This window comes from Bombina bombina, chromosome 4 (assembly GCF_027579735.1).
Source record: "Bombina bombina isolate aBomBom1 chromosome 4, aBomBom1.pri, whole genome shotgun sequence".
NCBI lineage: Eukaryota > Metazoa > Chordata > Amphibia > Anura > Bombinatoridae > Bombina > Bombina bombina.
Window position 1 is genome coordinate 863,813,821 of NC_069502.1, and position 19,724 is coordinate 863,833,544.

The 19,724-nt window shown below is 40.5% G+C and overlaps 1 non-coding gene across 1 annotated transcript; it reads left to right on the top strand.

Annotated features, from left to right (window-relative positions):
* Positions 1–10,631: 10,631 nt before the first annotated feature.
* On the top strand, positions 10,632–10,703 carry TRNAP-CGG (transfer RNA proline (anticodon CGG)). The gene has a single exon. It is a non-coding gene; the product is annotated as a tRNA-Pro (tRNA).
* The last annotated feature ends 9,021 nt before the right edge of the window (positions 10,704–19,724 follow it).

Below are 19,724 nucleotides of genomic sequence, written 5' to 3' on the forward strand. Positions count from 1 at the left end.
AAGTGAGTGGGCGACATATAAGGCTTGGACACTTACACTCAGACTATTCCTCAAGCTACTAAAGCCTACCTACAACTGTAAGAGGGGCGCTGGTCCTTTAAGACTGTCTTTGTCACTACCGCAGCTAAGCCGGAACCTCCCGAGGATACTGTGGCCTGATCCGCTGAGCCACTGACCACAGATCTCACCCTCCCTCCGCTGCCCAGAGTGACCAACCTCCGCTCCGGACTGAGCTGCGGCCACCCCCTTACACCAATGGGTAAAAACAGCTGAAGACCCGCAACGGGGGCACACCGCTAGGACCGGACCCCCATCTCGATCAATTACCTTTTTGCAGCAGTAATGGGAGATTCCTGGTGATCTCTCGAGGGGACCAAGTGAGGCTGCATTAGATCCGAGGCGCGCCATCACTGCTGATACAGGAGTAGAACGAAGGGACTGGGTAAGAGTGCTTTAAGCACACAGAGACTTTCTTTTCTTCTAATCTACACTACCCAATCAGCAGATAAAACTTGGGCAAGTGTTTCCATACCCTACAATTATCCCAACCCGCGCAGCAGCCTGTCAACTCACACCAGAGGTCAGTGAGAGCCCAAAACTTGCCCCGGTATCACAAATGCCCATTCCTAGGCTCATTCATCATATACAGGGCTGAATAATTAATATAATAACGCATCTGCATGTATCTGGTGAAATCTGGCAGAAGGAGCCCTTCTTACTGAACTTTTCCACTAGTGAAGTATTGCAAAGATATCTATTTTCACTTCTGCCCTGCAAAGAGCATAAGGGGTTGTATTCACTTATAAACACAGGATAGTTACCCCTACAAGCCTCCTCATTAGACCACCGCTCAGAGCTGAAGTTTTGGGCACCCTCTGCTATTTATATGTTCTAGGTGGACCACAGATGACTGTGAAACTGGGCACTAGAGGGTCTGCATAATTGTTATATCTACTCTAAGCTAATGCCATCATATGAAGTAAGATATACTTGCCTTACAGGCAGAAGCCTCCCTGCCTTTATATAACACCTGTATAGCAGATAAGACTTGTTCTCTGGCCCCTGTAGACACCCCTACACACCCGCGCCCCCCCATTGCAGGCTCCCCCAAAGAAAACACACTCACCTAGTCTCTTGTGGACCAGTTCCAGTCAGGGTGGGAGAGAAACATCTTTAAAGAGAATACCATCTGGGGTACAAATATTTAGGGGAACGCATCTTACTATTCAATTGAAAGCTGCTGGGGCAAACATAACATTAGGCTGAAACAAGAGTTATATACAGCTGTGGTACTTGTTTCCCTCTTTGCACAACAGGGATTTAACCTCTAGTGAAACAAACGCAGCCAGACCCTGCAACTCAGCTTAGCATCACCTAGACTGAAGAAACTTTTGGTGTCTTCTCCCCTCCCTTTTCCTGTCACCCCTTAGGGGGGACAGGTCATACCTCCATACCTTTTCCCGTGATCGTCCTGTGAGGACAACTGCCCTGGGGAGGAGGACAATCTCAAACAGCCAAACCCTCTAGGAGGTGAAAAAGAGAAGAAGAAAAGAAACACCGGCTTGAAAGCCTTGGCTCCTTGGTCATACTAACCTTACAAACGAAAATAACCAAAAGACAACCCCTGGACATGTAATCCATACAGCAGACCCAGAAGGGAGAGCCGTCTAGAAGAATAATGCACAGGGAAAGCTGAGCCTTTTCGAATCCATGGAATATTAACATCCATATGTCCTCCATAATATTGCAACAACGCCACATGTAAAGTTCCAGATAATTAAAGAACTAACTTTGACCTCTCACAGATAGAACCCTACCATACAGCACAATACAACGGTACACACCGCTTAATAACATAATGTCTTCAAGGAGAGTAATGAAAGGTGATAAATCAACTACTAAACCCTCTTCAGTGTCCTCTTTCTTTAAATCTTTGCAATCTACCAAACCCAATAAAGAAATGGAGGAGGGTGAGGATTCGGACCTTGACTCCATACAACAACCAGAAAATACTTCCCCACTAACTAAGGCCGACCTACAGAACCTTGTTTCAAAAAAAGACATTGCCGACAACTTTGAGAAACTCTGGGAGAAAATTGACTCCATCCATTCATCGGTTACCAACAGTCTATCAGAGATTAAATCCGACCTAACAGATATGGGAAACAGGATAGATACACTGGAAGATCAAAAGGATGCCATGGTTGAGAATGTGGATGAAATATCTCAGATGGTCTCAACACAACAACAACAGCTGATGGAGTTCCAGGACAAATTAGATGACCTGGAGAACAGGAGCAGAAGAAACAATCTTAGGCTGAAAGGGATCCCAGAGGAAATAACAGGGACAGAACTTCCGGCCTATCTAACACAGCTTTTTACCCAGATCACAAATTCATCTCCAGACTACACCTTCCATGTTGAAAGAGCTCACAGAGCATTAAAAGCCAAACCAAAGGTGGGTCTCCCTCCGAGAGATGTCGTGATTAAAATGACTTTTTTCCCAGACAAAGAGAAGATTCTCCAGGCAACTAGAAAACAACCCACTTTCAAATTTCAAGGCAACGTGATCCAATTTTATCAAGACTTGAGTCTTCGGACTTTGCAGAGACGAGGTGCCCTACGTCCCCTTACCTCCCTGCTGAGACAAAAGCAGATACAATACAGATGGGGTTTCCCCTTCGCATTAATTATAACAAAGGACACTAAAGTCATAACTATTAAGGAACCTGAAGACATCCCTGAAGTGTGTGAGGCGTTAGGCCTTGATACCCCCTTGCTACTTGAGAGAGAATCACCAACAGCACCCAGGCCAGTATCTATACGCAGAGAGGACCAGTCTAAATGGTACACATCAAGGTATAAGAAGCGGAGGACAAAGGAATTCAGACACAAAGAACTTTAATTAGAATCTCTTCCATTAGCCTTTTGAGACTGGGGACTCTAGAGTAAAGCAATAATCAAAGGAAGGAAAGACTTCCTCTGGAGGTCTCCAGCACCAAGACACCAATGGAGTAGAAGGAGATGAAGGGGAACACAGGCTATGTATAGCTCTTAATTGACATTTTAACATTATAGACAAAGGTTTATAAAGTGATGTGGCCTACTAGAGGCGAGATCTAGGCTTACATCAATGTTTTGTATATCTAATGTCTTACAATGCCTTCCCTTTCTTTTCTTTTATTTGATTATTAGAACAAAAGCTGATATGTCTAGATGGGCCCTCCCAGCCCTCCCTTTTAATAAAGGGATAAATGGGAAACAAGCAACTGTTTACAGGTTATTTTTTCTTTTTTTTTCAAATGTTCAATCCCAATGTTAAAGATAAAGTTTTGGTTTCAACTCTTAATCCTGGGACATGTTTCCCCCCCCCCCCCCCAATTGTTTTTTCTCCTCCTAGTGGCATCCCTACGGCGCACCCCTGTGACACCCTGATTCCGAAGATTAACACTATATCAAAAAGGACATCCTATCTGAAAGTAATAACTGATGAGCACCACACGTCCAGAGCACAGACAAGGGTTAGAGAACACCCCAATGTCTAGCAACATACATGTAGTGTCACACAATGTCAGAGGACTCAACACCGACCCCAAAAGGAGAGTAGCTATGTCCCAATATACACGCCTAAATACTAATATCTTGTTTCTCCAGGAAACACACTTCCTTAAAAGCAATATCCCAAAATACTGGACAAAACACTTCCGCACACATTACCATGCCACTGCGGACGCAAAAAAGAGGGGAGTTTCAATTCTTATACATTCCTCTATCGACTTTACTCATGAAAGCACTTTAGCAGACCCGGAAGGCAGATACTTGATAGTCAGAGGAAGGATGCTAGATACTGAGGTGACCTTATGCAACATTTATGCCCCCAATGATAATCAGCATGATTTCTTCAGACACATATCCCTTCTATTGACTCAATGGTCCCAAACCAAAATTATACTAGCAGGAGATTTTAATATAACTATGTCCCCACAAGTAGAGACTAAATATATCTCCTTATCCAATAAACAACACAGACATAACAGAATAATTAAATCGGTACAGGATTCTCTGTCACCACACTCCTTGATGGATTCCTGGCACTCACTATACGGGGCAACAAACGACACCACGTTTTACTCCACGGCTCATAAAACATACACGTGATTGGACTACATATATGTTAGCCAGGTGCTTCTCCCGTTGCTGCAGAACTCAACTATACATGCATGTGTGTGGTTAGACCACTCTATTCTATTATTAGAGTTGAGTGGGATGCAAGACACCAAAAGGAAAAGGTCATGGACCTTTGACCCAACCCTTATGAAAAACCCACAAAGACATGATAAGATTCTGCAGTCGCTGGTGGAGTACTGGGGGATAAATATAGACACCACAACTAATCCTATAAACACATGGGCAGCACATAAGGCGGTGGTCAGGGGACAATTGATACAGGAGAGTGCCAGATTAAAGCGCCACAACAGACAATTACTAGAACAGTTACACGAGGAGATAGAAACGCTAGAGAGACGACATAAGTTAACAGGGAAAGGGACAAAACTACAGACCCTCCAAACCAAGAAAACCATGTTAGCGAAAATCCTAAACTCTCAAGCTGCAAGAGCAATTCAAAAATTAAAGGCACACTATTTCATATATGCCAATAAACCAGATAAATTTATGGCACACAAGATTAGGGAAAGGGGCAAGGCCTCATTCATTCCTATGATAGAAACAGAACAAGGGACAATGACTTTGGACCCACAAGAGATAGTAGACACATTCGCCACCTTTTATAACAAACTTTACGATGGGGAAAAAGTCCTTCACAATACAGAGTCAGATAAAAACACCGAAGAATTCCTTGCCAATTGCCCATTAAAAGTTCTCACTAAGGAACAAAGAGATAGTCTAAATGCCCCAATCACCACTCTGGAAGTAGTGAAAGCAGTTAAAGACCTTAAGCCGGGTAAAGCAGCAGGCCCCGACGGCTTCACAGGAGAATATTATAAATTGTTTCGTGGCACCTTAATACCACATCTGACTAAATTCTGTAATTACAGGGAGTGCAGAATTATTAGGCAAATGAGTATTTTGACCACATCATCCTCTTTATGCATGTTGTCTTACTCCAAGCTGTATAGGCTCGAAAGCCTACTACCAATTAAGCATATTAGGTGATGTGCATCTCTGTAAAGAGAAGGGGTGTGGTCTAATGACATCAACACCCTATATCAGGTGTGCATAATTATTAGGCAACTTCCTTTCCTTTGGCAAAATGGGTCAAAAGAAGGACTTGACAGGCTCAGAAATGTCAAAAATAGTGAGATATCTTGCAGAGGGATGCAGCACTCTTAAAATTGCAAAGCTTCTGAAGCGTGATCATCGAACAATCAAGCGTTTCATTCAAATTAGTCAACAGGGTCGCAAAAAGCGTGTGGAAAAACCAAGGCGCAAAATAACTGCCCATGAACTAAGAAAAGTCAAGCGTGCAGCTGCCAAGATGCCACTTGCCACCAGTTTGGCCATATTTCAGAGCTGCAACATCACTGGAGTGCCCAAAAGCACAAGGTGTGCAATACTCAGAGACATGGCCAAGGTAAGAAAGGCTGAAAGACGACCACCACTGAACAAGACACACAAGCTGAAACGTCAAGACTGGGCCAAGAAATATCTCAAGACTGATTTTTCTAAGGTTTTATGGACTGATGAAATGAGAGTGAGTCTTGATGGGCCAGATGGATGGGCCTGTGGCTGGATTGGTAAAGGGCAGAGAGCTCCAGTCCGACTCAGACGCCAGCAAGGTGGAGGTGGAGTACTGGTTTGGGCTGGTATCATCAAAGATGAGCTTGTGGGGCCTTTTCGGGTTGAGGATGGAGTCAAGCTCAACTCCCAGTCCTACTGCCAGTTTCTGGAAGACACCTTCTTCAAGCAGTGGTACAGGAAGAAGTCTGCATCCTTCAAGAAAAACATGATTTTCATGCAGGACAATGCTCCATCACATGCGTCCAAGTACTCCACAGCGTGGCTGGCAAGAAAGGGTATAAAAGAAGAAAATCTAATGACATGGCCTCCTTGTTCACCTGATCTGAACCCCATTGAGAACCTGTGGTCCATCATCAAATGTGAGATTTACAAGGAGGGAAAACAGTACACCTCTCTGAACAGTGTCTGGGAGGCTGTGGTTGCTGCTGCACGCAATGTTGATGGTGAACAGATCAAAACACTGACAGAATCCATGGATGGCAGGCTTTTGAGTGTCCTTGCAAAGAAAGGTGGCTATATTGGTCACTGATTTGTTTTTGTTTTGTTTTTGAATGTCAGAAATGTATATTTGTGAATGTTGAGATGTTATATTGGTTTCACTGGTAAAAATAAATAATTGAAATGGGTATATATTTGTTTTTTGTTAAGTTGCCTAATAATTATGCACAGTAATAGTCACCTGCACACACAGATATCCCCCTAAAATATCTAAAACTAAAAACAAACTAAAAACTACTTCCAAAAATATTCAGCTTTGATATTAATGAGTTTTTTGGGTTCATTGAGAACATGGTTGTTGTTCAATAATAAAATTAATCCTCAAAAATACAACTTGCCTAATAATTCTGCACTCCCTGTATATCTTAGAAGGGAATTCTATCCCAACTAGCAAAAATAGTGGTGATCCCCAAACCTGAAAGAGACCATAAAAGATGTAAAAATTATCGCCCAATCTCATTAATAAATCAGGATCTGAAACTGTTTACAAAGGTATTAGCAAATTGACTTAAGGAAATTCTCCCTAGCCTAGTTCACCCAGATCAGGTAGGATTCATTAAGGACAGGGAAGCCCCAGATAACATTTGCAGAATCACTAACATCATTTATCATCTAGAAAGACAGGGGACGCCTTCTCTGCTACTATCGCTGGATGCGGAGAAGGTGTTCGATAGAATTGACTGGAAATATATGACCAAGGTTTTAGTAAAAATGGGCTTTGAGGGCACCTTCATGACAGCTATTCGAGCAATATACTCGAAACCCCAGGCTCAGGTGACTGCGGGAGGCTATAGATCCGCCACCTTCCCCATACTTAATGGCACAAGACAAGGATGTCCCTTGTCGCCCTTACTATTTGCACTCTGCATTGAACCTCTGGCAACTAGAATAAGAACGCATTCAGACATAGAGGGAGTTAAGACGACACACTCAGAATACAAACTGACCCTGTTCGCAGATGATATCCTATTGACCATCACAAAGCCTCTTATCTCCTTACCCAATTTATATGCAGTGTTAGCGTCCTTTTCGGCCATCTCAGGCTATAAAATCAACTCGGATAAATGTGAGGTTCTCCCTATAGCTATCCCTCACCAGACAAAGAAACTATTAGAGTTAAACTTTGATTTTCGGTGGGTCAAGCACACACTTAAATACTTAGGGATTAATCTCTCACAACAGACACAACATCTATACAAATACAACTACACACCTCTGTTTCAAAGAATTAGGCAGGATATCACAAAATGGCGCAAATATAATTTCTCTTGGATGGGCAGATTAGCTGCAGTCAAAATGACCATTTTACCCTGACTACTCTATTTATTTAGAGCACTTCCGATAAAGATTGTCACTGCAGATGTCGAAAGGATACAGACAGATCTCTCAGCTTTCATTAGAGGTACCAAAATGGCAAGCATCTCTAAACACTTAGTGCATAGACATAGATCACTGGGAGGGATCGGGGGGCCTAACTTAATGGACTATTATAGAGCAGCCAGAACAGCGCAGGATGCGATGATACTGAAGAGAGAGGGAGATGCGGTCTGGATTACCTTAGAGGCGGAACTAGAGGGGAGGACTTACACAGTCTCCATTTTGTGGGCCACACAACAGAATAAGGACATCGACCACTACCCGAAAACACACACAAGAGCTCTTACCGTCCAGATGTGGTTGAAAGTCAGGAGGAGAGAAGACATCTTCCCTAAAAACTCCTTACTGATGCCAATTAGATATCTTCTACAGGGGGACACACATAAACATATACAGAAGTGGGAAAATAAGGGTCTCTATAGGGTAACAGACATAGTAGAGAAGGGGGCACTGTTACCTTTCTCTCACCTACAAGAGAAGATTGCGCCACTAAAGCTACACTGGTTCATATATTTACAGCTGCAATCTTCTCTCCGAGAATTCCTTAAAAATGCACCTAGGAAGATGATTACGATGTTAGAAACCTCCAGCACCAGCTCACATAGACTCAAACACTCAATATCCAAACTATATGTAACTTTCCAATCCCCCCCATCGGCACCAAAAACACAAATAATGTTAGCATGGGAGAAGGAACTGGGAATAGTGAAAGATAAACAGGAGTGGGAATTACTACTCCAATCGGGAGATAAAGGCTTATTAAGCATTGATTTAAAGGAGAACACATTGAAAACAGCCTTTAGGTGGTATCTAACCCCAGTCAGATATGCACACATTAAACCCCAGGGGAGGAACCTTTGCTATAGAGGGTGCGGATGGAAGGGCACATACAAACACATGTGGTGGGATTGTGTGGCTGTGCAGGAACTATGGAGAAAGCTATCTTCGTTTATAGGCCAGCTGATAGATGAAGAGGTCACTCTTACCATACAACAGGCACTATTACATGAACCCATAGAAAACTATCATAGACACTTGAATACTTTCATTAGAATTTTATGCACGATCACAAGAATATGTATCGCGAGATACTGGAAAATAGGAACACCAACATGGACGGAGATATACAATAAAAGTTCACCTACACCATGTATGAGGAAGCAGCAGGAATCCTAAATAATAGAGAGACAGTGCAAAGGGTATGGTTCTACTGGATAGGCAGACCAGAACAAACACCTAAAAACTCACATGAGCAGATGCGGGGTTGTCTGAGTTTTCGGGGGTGCGCCGTGGGAAGAGGTGTCTCTACTTTTCAGGTACAGTACCACTCTCAGAGAGAGACACTGTTTTATATGAACATAGGAGGTAAAGTTAGTATAGTTATTGTTGTTGTTTCGGTCACTGACCTTAATATGTTTGAAGCGATTGCTACTCATCCCACCACTATGCAGCCCGTCTATATGGTGGTACAAGAGAGGTTAAGTATAAGTGAAAAATATGCTGTGAAACGATAAACCCACCTAGCAGTAGATATTCTGATAGAAGAGAGGGTTTGAATGCGGGTGGATGGATTATTGATATGTCTTAAATATCTGTATTTCAATAGAGATGAGTATGTAATGATAAAAGTACTTTTTTCTTTGTATGTATATTGCAAAAATTTCTAATAAAAAGCACTTTAAAATAAATAATAATTAAGAGTTAAGTTCACACAAAAAAAAACTCAAAACATATAATATGGAATCTAAGGCTCGTTGGTCTGGGGGTATGATTCTCGCTTTGAGTGCAAGAGGTCCAGGGTTCAAATCCCGAACGAGCCCAAATTTTCTGAAAAAAGAAAACCATAGAACTATTTCCTTTAAATAGATTCCTCCTAAAGAGTTAACTTCCTCAGACGCCATCTTCCTGTATCTCATTCACAAAGCAATGATACTTCCTACAGTTATGTGAAGGATACTAAACATAAGAAAGAATTGTTTTTATTCCCTTTTTGATGATACTTTATCAGACATATCTAGCAAAATGCTTGGCAGTAAATCAGGGATGACATACTGGCTCGTTGGTGTAGTGATATGATTTTGCTTCGGGTGCGAGAGTTTCCTGGTTCAAATGCCACACAAGCCCTTGATTTAAATACTCTTCGCCATGTATAGAGTGTGTTCTTTCTAACATACATTAGATCTACTGAAAGGATATCAAATAACTAAAACCTATAGTACTCACAGGAAAGAAGACACAACTGATGTGGCTCAAAAACTTAGGAAAAATCTTTGACCAATTATGAAATCATGTTTTTTGGAAAATATAGACTAACAGACACTTCTAAGATTTATTCTGAGAAACTCGTACCTACTGGACAATTTAATCAACAAAATCAAAGCACCAACACAGAAATTATCCCAAAACATGGGCTTGCTCCACAGAACATTTTTCATACATGTTGTTCATTAATAATAGAATTTATTAACCCAGGGATTGAAGGATATGGGAATGAGTCTCTATGCTGCCTATTCTGGTGTATATTTTAGTGATAGTGTTGTGTTTCTTTAGGTGATGAAATTGCTTTAGATAATTATTTTTTTGTTCACGTCATAGAATAAACATCATACTCTTAAGTGCTCTGAATTGTTTAATGTCAGCACTTAGGGTAAAAGAGCATTATACAACAGTTGTAGACCTCTTATTTCAAGAATGATCTCTCTGTGGACAGAGATTCCATGTTAACACCTTTTCTAGACTTGCTTTTCTTCACTACCCTGAGATCTTTGAAACCTAGGTTTTTATTAGTCTGATTGGTTAAGCATAGAGTACGACAGAGTCTGTTTCCACAAATTGTATTTTTTGTTCTGAATATAATTTCAGAAAGCTGCTATATACAGTATCTTTGGACTACAAGACTGAAAACCTTATTATTTTTTTAAGTGGAATGTGTGTTAGAGACCACTTTGAAAAAGTTCACACAAAAAAACAAAAAACACATATAAAATGGCATCTAAGGCTCGTTGGTCTAGGGGTATGATTCTCGCTTCGGGTGCGAGGGGTCCCGGGTTCAAATCCCGGACGAGCCCAACTTTTCTAAAAAAAGAAAACCTTAGAACTATTTATTTTAAATAAAACCATAGAACTATTTCCTTTAAATAATAATTAAGAGTTAAGTTCACACAAAAAATAAAAAAAAACATATAATATGGAGTCTAAGGCTTGTTGGTTTAGGGGTATGATTCTCGCTTTGGGTGTGAGAGGTCCCGTGTTCAAATCCCAGACGAGCCCAAATTTTCTGAAAAAAGAAAACCATAGAACTATTTCCTTTAAATAGATTCCTCTTAAAGAGTTAACTTCCTCAGACGCCATCTTCCTGTATCTCATTCACAAAGCAATGATACTTCCTACAGTTATGTGAAGGATACTAAACATAAGAAAGAATTGTTTTTATTTCCTTTTTGATGATACTTTATCAGACATATCTAACAAAATGCTTGACAGCAAATCAGGGATGACCTACTGGCTCGTTGGTGAAGTGGTATGGTTTTGCTTCGGGTGCGTGAGTTCCCTGGTTCAAATCCCAGACGAGCCCTTGATTTAAATACTCTTCACCATATATAGAGTGTGTTCTTTCTAACATACATTAGATCTACTGAAAGGATATCAAATTACTAAAACCTATAGTACTCACAGGAAAGAAGACAAAACTGATGTGGCTCAAAAACTTTGGAAAAATCTTTGACCAATTATGAAATCATGTTTTTTGGAAAATATAGACTACACAGACAATTCTAAGATTTATTCTGAGAAACTCGTGCCTACTGGACAAACAATTTAATCAACAAAATCAAAGCACCAACACAGAAATTATCCCAAAACATGGGCTTGCTCCACAGAACATTTTTCATACATGTTGTTCATTAATAATAGAATTTATGAACCCAGGGATTGAAGAAGATGGAAAAAATTCTCTATGCTGCCTATTCTGGTGTATATTTTAGTGATAGTGTTGTGTTTCTTTAGGTGAGGAAATTGCTTTAGATAATTATTTTTTTTGTACACGTCATAGAATAAACATCATACTCTTAAGTGCTCTGAATTGTTTAATGTCAGCACTAAGGGTAAAAGAGCATTATACAACAGTGTTAGATCTCTTATTTCAAGAATGATCTCTCTGCGCACAGAGATTCCATGTTAACACCTTTTCTAGACTTGCTTTTCTTCACTACCCTGAGATCTTTGAAACCTAGGTTTTTATTATAGTCTGATTGGTTAAGCATAGAGTACGACAGAGTCTGTTTCCACAAATTGTATTATTTGGTCTGAATATAATTACAGAAAGCTGCTATATACAGTATCTTTTGACTACAAGACTGAAAACCTTATTATTTTTTTAAGTAGAATGTGTGTTAGAGACCACTTTGAAAAAGTTCACCCAAAAAAGTAAAAAGCACTTATGAAATGGCATCTAAGGCTTGTTGGTCTAGGGGTATGATTCTCACTTCGGGTGCGAGCGGTCCCGGGTTCAAATGCCGGACAAGCCCAAATTTTCTGAAAAAGAAAACCATAGAACTATTTCTTTTAAATAGATTCCTCCTAAAGAGTTAACTTCCTCAGACGCCATCTTCCTGTATCTCATTCACAAAGCAATGATACTTCCTACAGTTATGTGAAGGATACTAAACATATGAAAGAATTGTTTTTATTTCCTTTTTGATGATACTTTATCAGACATATCTAACAAAATTCTTGACAGCAAATCAGGGATGACCTACTGGCTCGTTGGTGTAGTGGTATGCTTTTGCTTCGGGTGCGAGAGTTCCCTGGTTCAAATCCCAGACGAGCCCGTGATTTAAATACTCTTCACCAAATATATAGTGTGTTCTTTCTAACATACATTAGATCTAATGAAAGGATATCAAATTACTAAAACCTATAGTACTCACAGGAAAGAAGACAAAACTGATGTGGCTCAAAAACTTAGGAAAAATCTTTGACCAATTATGAAATCATGTTTTTTGGAAAATATAGACTAACAGACACTTCTAAGATTTATTCTGAAAAACTCGTACCTACTGGACAAACAATTTAATCAACAAAATCAAAACACCAACACAGAAATTATCCCAAAACATGGGCTTGCTCCACAGAACATTTTTCATACATGTTGTTCATTAATAATAGAATTTATGAACCCAGGGATTGAAGGAGATGGGAAAAATTCTCTATGCTGCCTATTCTGGTGTGTATTTTAGTGATAGTGTTGTGTTTCTTTAGGTGAGGAAATTGCTTTAGATAATTATTTTTTTTGGACACGTGATAGAATAAACATCATACTCTTAAGTGCTCTGAATTGTTTAATGTCAGCACTAAGGGTAAAAGAGCATTATACAACAGTTTTAGACCTCTTATTTCAAGAATGATCTCTCCGTGGACAGAGATTCCATGTTAACACCTTTTCTAGACTTGCTTTTCTTCACTACCCTGAGATCTTTGAAACCTAGGTTTTTATTACAGTCTGATTGGTTAAGCATAGAGTACGACAGAGTCTGTTTCCACAAATTGTATTTGTTGGTCTGAATATAATTACAGAAAGCTGCTATATACAGTATCTTTGGACTACAAGACTTAAAACCTTATTATTATTTTTATTTTTATTTTTTTTATTTTTTTTAAAGCTTTATTAGGTTATTCAAAAACAATACATGAACAACAGAAGTACAGAGTCGTTAATATTATACAGGGAATGTACAGTATTCTTCCGCTTGTCCTCTAGACCCCTCCCAGAGGGTACTTAGACCAGTGTCCTGGAGGAAAAGTACTCTTAGATACATATAAAACTGTATATTTTTGATTTCGACTTAGCAGTGCATAATCCTACTGTCCATTAATTCCCTTTTAGTTGTACTGAATTTAGCTACATAGTGACTCTTGCTCTTAGTACATAACCATAAAACCAGCAAACTTGAGCAAGTGTGGGTGTTATAGCGTACACCTCGATAGAACTTAAATATTGGCATACATTGAAACCGTCAATGTATGGCAGCTATAATTAAAAATAGAAAGAGAAAAGGAAGAGAAAACAGAAGAGAAGGCAAGTTCTAAGGGCAAGTAGAAGGATATGTGGGGGAAAAAAAGAAAAAAACGGAATTAAATAGGGGGGGAAGGGCAAACCAGATGTGTTCCATGCAGGTTTAGTAATGTTAAAGGCAAAGAGCACCGACTATTCCCTTGTGAGGGGCTTCCAATATTCCATCATGTATCCATAAATCTCTATCTTATCATCTCTTAAGTACCGGTATCTCTCTAGAGATAAATATCTATCTACTTGATTCTCCCAGTCTGAGATCTGAGGGACATTGACAGACTTCCAATTTTTAGGGATGAGAGACTTAGCAGCGTTAAGCATGAGAAAAAGTAGGTATTTTTTAGGCTTTTCCACTAATTTAGGTAGGCCGTGGAAAAGCAAAAGGGTAGGATTCCTGCTTAGAGTAGAGTTAAGTTTAGAGTCCATAATATCTAATATGGATTGCCAGAATGGCTTTAATAGATTGCAGGTCCACCAGATATGTAGGACCGTACCGGGTTCCCCACAGCCTCTCCAGCACCTCCCATCTGTTTTCTTGCAAAAAAAATTAATTCTGATAGGTTTTAAATACCAGCGTGACAAAAACTTGTAGTTGGTTTCCAAAATCCTAGCGGATATGGATGCTTTGTTATGGTTGCTGAATATTTTCTGCCACAGTAAGGGTCTGGTCTAGCTCGTGATGCCACTGTCTTATAAATGTAGGTGTGTGAGTCTCTTTATGGGATGTTAAAAGTTTGTACATAGTTGAGATTAAATGTTTTGGGGAACGGGGTAGTAAACAAAGTGTTTCCAGTAGGGTAAGCTGTCTGGTTATGTTCTCTACTTTTGTGTGTGTTAATAGGTAGTGTTGCAGCTGTGTATGAAAATACCAAGAAATATTTAAACCTGAGCTGTTCAACTCCTCAAGAGTCTTAAGTTTCTTGTTTGTCAGAAGCCTGTGAAACATAGTTTGGTCTATTTGTGCTTTGTTCAAGTTCGTCTGATGAGTATTAGTGAATAAAATGTCAGGGTTATGTGGGAATGGCATTAGTGGGGAAGGGCTAGTGGAGATATAAGGGTGGTCAACAAGTGTTTTGTCTCATTGTTGGAAAAATTCCCTTAGGAAAGGGTATTGGCAAATTGTGTTAGGCCTATTTTTGTTTGAGATCCACCCCAAAGAGCCTATATTATGTACTCCCAAGATTGATTTACCCACCTGGACCCATGTTTTGTCCTGTGGGTTGGTGCTGAACTCTACCTGGTGTTGGATGGTGACGGCCTTTTTATACAGTAGGAGGTTTGGGATACCCAACCCTCCTTTGTCTTTGGATGGATAGAGAGTCATTTTTGCAATTCAGGATCATGTTCCCCCCCAGATATATTCTTCCATGAGTCCCTGAAGCTTTAGTAGATATTGGGCAGGAAATGGGATGGGGAGAGTTTGTAAATAATATAGAATTCGGGGGAGAACATTAATTTTTACGACTCCAATCCTACCCAGCCAGGAGATTCTCTTATTTTTCCATGAAGAAAGATCTCCCGAAACTGATGCTAATAAATGTATATAATTTGCTTCGTAAAGGTTATGTATTTTTGGTGTTAGGTGAATCCCTAAATAATTAAGTGTGCTAGTTTTAATACGTAATTTACAGATTTCTGGGATTTGGCATAAGACTGTCTGTGGTAGATTTATGTTCAATATTTCAGATTTCATTTGGTTTAAGTGAAAATTGGATACCCTACCATACTCCTCAAATTCCTTAAGGATTTCGGGAAGCGAGACCAGGGGGTTTGTCACTGAGAGAAGAACGTCATCTGCATATAGCGATAACTTTTGTTCATGGGCGCCTATTTTTATCCCCGCAATTTTTTGGTTATCACGTATTTTTTGTGCTAGCGTCTCAATCGTGAGGGCAAACAACAGCGGCGACAGGGGACACCCCTGTCGAGTGCCGTTTGTTATCTTGAAGGGGTCAGATAATAAATTGTTTATCTTAACCTGTGCTGTAGGTTCTGTGTAGAGGGAAAAGACCCTGTGTATAAAGGAGTGGCCAAAGTTCATTTTCCACAGGACAGCTTTAAGGAAGGCCCAATTGACCCTGTCAATAGCCTTCTCGGCATCGGTGGAAACTAGTATGGATGGGATGTTGTTTTGCTGTGCATAATTTACCAGTAAGGCAGCTTTTATGGTATTGTCCCTAGCCTCACGGCCTGGGACAAATCCCACTTGATCAGGAGATATTAGTTGCAGGAGATATCTATTCAATCGCATAGCGAGTATTTTTGCAAAGATCTTGAGATCCACATTTAGGAGGGATATTGGCCTAAAATTCTCCGGGCTAGAAAAAAAAGGGGGAGGGGGGGGGGAAGGGGAGCGCTGGTTGGGTATGTGGGTGGGAAGGGTTGAAGAAAGGAAAGAAGAGGCGGAGAAAGAGATAGAAGGTAGGAACTAGATTTCTAGTCCCAGAGTGAAGTGTCCCTAGGAGGGAAAGAGGTAGATAAGATCTTCTGTATGTAAATACAGTATTTGGTATAGATAACGGTTAGTAAGATCTTATCTAATAGTGACCAGTTAAGGGGTCAGCAGAGAAGAAAGGTAGAAAAGGTGTGTAAATATGGGATCAGTATCCCCACACCAAGTGCTGTTAGTAAACAGAAAATATATTTGTGAGGAGAGAGTCGAAACTGCCCAATCAAATCAAAGGTCGGGGTAAGCACCCGGGTATGTACTTCAGAGAAGATTGGGGTCATTCCATTGTGTTACATTCCTTATATTTGTTACATTTAAACTCATTATATTAAGTACAACAGAGAAACTAGAACATCAACAATATCATTTAACCTAGGAAGGAGACATATTCAAACTTGAGGTGTAACATCAAAAGGGCCTTCGGCATATAGAGCTGGCTAATTCCTATACTAATGAAAGCTTTAGACAGTGTAGGTGATTATTAAACTATTTTGCAATTAATTCTTTTATATTGATATTGCTACTCCGGATAAATAGTGCTAGCTAAGGCCTTAAGCCGGCAATCCAGCCGAGGAGGGGCAGGTGTTTTCAAGGGAAATTCATCTGTCATGCTTTCTGGCTAAAACATAACTAGCTCTGAGCCTCCACCTATGTAATTGGAGAATAAGTGAGTGGTCGCGTATTGCTTTGTGAGGTAGATTGCTTGCTAATCTGCCCTGAAGTATCTCCTAGTATGGTTCTAGGCTTGTGTGAGTAGCAACCTCAATCTCTTAGTGAAGCTGAACTACATTACCCCTAAGCTAGGGGCCCTCGGCCTGGCTAAACCACCTCCTAACTTGTGAGCTCCCTCCATGACATCATAATGTAAACAGTTTTGCACATAAAGATAAAACTATTATGTTTTAAGGGTAGGAGAAAATGGAATAGGGTAAACAATAATACAATAAGAGGGAGAACAGAAACATTACACTTATCTGGTTCCTCAAAAGTTCACAGGGGTAGCCTTTTGTAGCAACCCAAAGTACTCTCAATAGCCTGTAATTGTTCACATAACAATTTATCTGTCAGAAACAGCTTCTCAGATGTCCTGTCGTCGACAGGTGATGGAATGTCAATCCCCAGAGTCCTGCAGAAATCTCCCAAATCCGTTTGTGTTCTAAATACAGCTTGTTTGCCATTGCATGAGGCAATTATGCACACCGGGAAACCCCATTTGTACTGAATCCTGTGAGCTTGAAGTTGACTGGTGATAAATCGGAGATCCCTCCTCATTTGGAGCGTGATCTGGCTCAAGTCTGAGAAAACTTGTATGGGGATTCCCGCATGGGTGAGGTCCTTAATGGCCCTTGCTTTTTGTGAGATTGTGTCCTTGTCCTTATAAATGAGGAATTTAATAATAATATCCCTTGGAGGTGCCTTTGTGGAAGGTTTCGGGCGAAGGACTCAATGTGCTTTCTCTAGCGGGATGTCTGTTGAGCTTGGCGTGCCCTTTATGGTGCGGAATAAGCCTTGCAAATAGCCCTCCAAAGCAATATTGTTGACCATCTCTGGGACACCTCGAATTCGCAGGTTGTTCCTTCTCCCTCTGTTGTCCAGGTCCTCTACCCTGGACAACAGAAACTGTATGTCCTCCCCCTGCTCACAGGTGCGTTGAGAATTGGATATTACTTGGGTTTGCAGGGTCTCCTGCTGCCTTTCAAGTGTCTGCACTTGCTGACTTATCTGGTGAAAATCTTTCTTCAGATTCCCAAATAAGGATCTCATTTCAGTCAAAACAGCATTTATATCCGCCTTGGAAGAAATTACATTAAAGTCATTTCTGGTTAGAGGTTCTTGGGTCATTGTTTCAGGATTAGAGCCCGCTAGGTCAGGTGCTGGATCAGGGGTAATAGATTCAAAGCCGCTTGTGTCAGGCCCTGAATTAACCATTTTGATGTAATTACTAAGGTTACCGCTTTTCGGGCCTTTATCCCCTTTAGTATTTTTCCTATTAGACATGCTTGGGAAGAAAATATCTCTCCTATTTGTGTCTGCCTGCAGGCTCTAGAAGTATTTAATTGTTAAGGGGCAGTGTCTCAGCACTGATTAAAAATCCTCAGTTAGTGGATGCTCTTCTTCTGATCTTGCAGTAAAATCACAAGACCCCCTGTTTCATGAGCAGATAGTAAAGGTACTGACACACACCCCCTCAGTCTTTTCTGCCTCTGTCTTTGCTGGCCTTATTGTAAAAATAAGGTATTTACTAGGACCCACTGTGTTATCTCTTTTTAATTAACTTTTATTCAGGGTATTGTGGAAAGCAGGAAAAACCGCATCAACATTTAGGGCAGGTCATGAGGAACTATAACTTTAGAGGCCCCGTTCTTAGAAGCAGATGTATTTTTGTTTTAATGCACAATCTCCCCCCAGAGAATAGGCCGAATATGTGCTGCTGTTACCTGCGGTAGGTCTCTGGTGTACTGCAATTGCTTGTGCTCTTCTGCTATGCCCTCGGCCGGTCTGCTCCCAAGAGCTCCGCTGCTATTTAGATGCTGCCTCAAGATGATAGGCCCAGCGAGGTCTAATGGTGGTGCGTGATCGTGAGAGCTGTCGCGCCTTTTGCTGTGATCGGCGTCCGTGGATTCTTCCTGCCGCTCAATGCGGCTAATGCCTCCAACCCTGGATCTTTATTCTTTGCTGGGTCCCGGTTAGCCGTGTGAGTCTCTTGGGTTTCCAGCTGCGTAGTTCACTTGTTAAATTTGCCCCCTCATACGCCAACCTCTTTATGGGTTGGTGGGAGCTGTCCCACGTTTTTGGAGAAAAAAACCCCTTCAAGGACAGGATTATCCAGTTTTACAGATACATAGATGATCTGTTGTTTGTGTTTGAGGGAGATCAGCAAGAGGCAGAGGATTTTTGTAAATATTTGAACAATAACAACCTCAACTTAAACTTTACCAGTGAACAGAGTGATAAAGAAATTAATTTTCTTGATATCACATTAATAAGCACAGACAAAAATACAGTTGAAACTACTATATATAGAAAGTCTACAGCTGGGAACACCATCCTCAAGTACAATTCATGCCACCCAAGACATGTTGTGAAGGGTATCCCTAAGGGGGAATATACCAGAATTAAAAGAAATTGCACAAATGAGGATGAATATCAGGTGAAGTCAAAAGAGGCAACACAAAGGTTCAGGGATAGAGGCTACAGTGAGAAGTTACTTAAAGAGGCAAAATCTAGTGTAGATTTAATTCCCAGACAAGACTTGCTAAAATATAGGAATAAACAGAAAAGAACATCAGAAAATAGCAAGATCAAATTTATTACAACTTACAGTATGGAATACACTAAGGTGTGCAATATTATTAAAGATTCCATACCAATTTTGTACTCAGACCCTATCCTTAAGGAGATTCTCAAAGAAGGTTGTGATTTTGTATCTAGAAGAGGTAAGACGATAGCAAATTTTATTTCTCCATCTGATGTAAAAACCATAAAAACATCCTGCTGGTTAAAACAGAGAAAGGGTTTTTATAAGTGCAGACGCCCAATATGTACAACATGTGACTTTGTTAAGGAAGG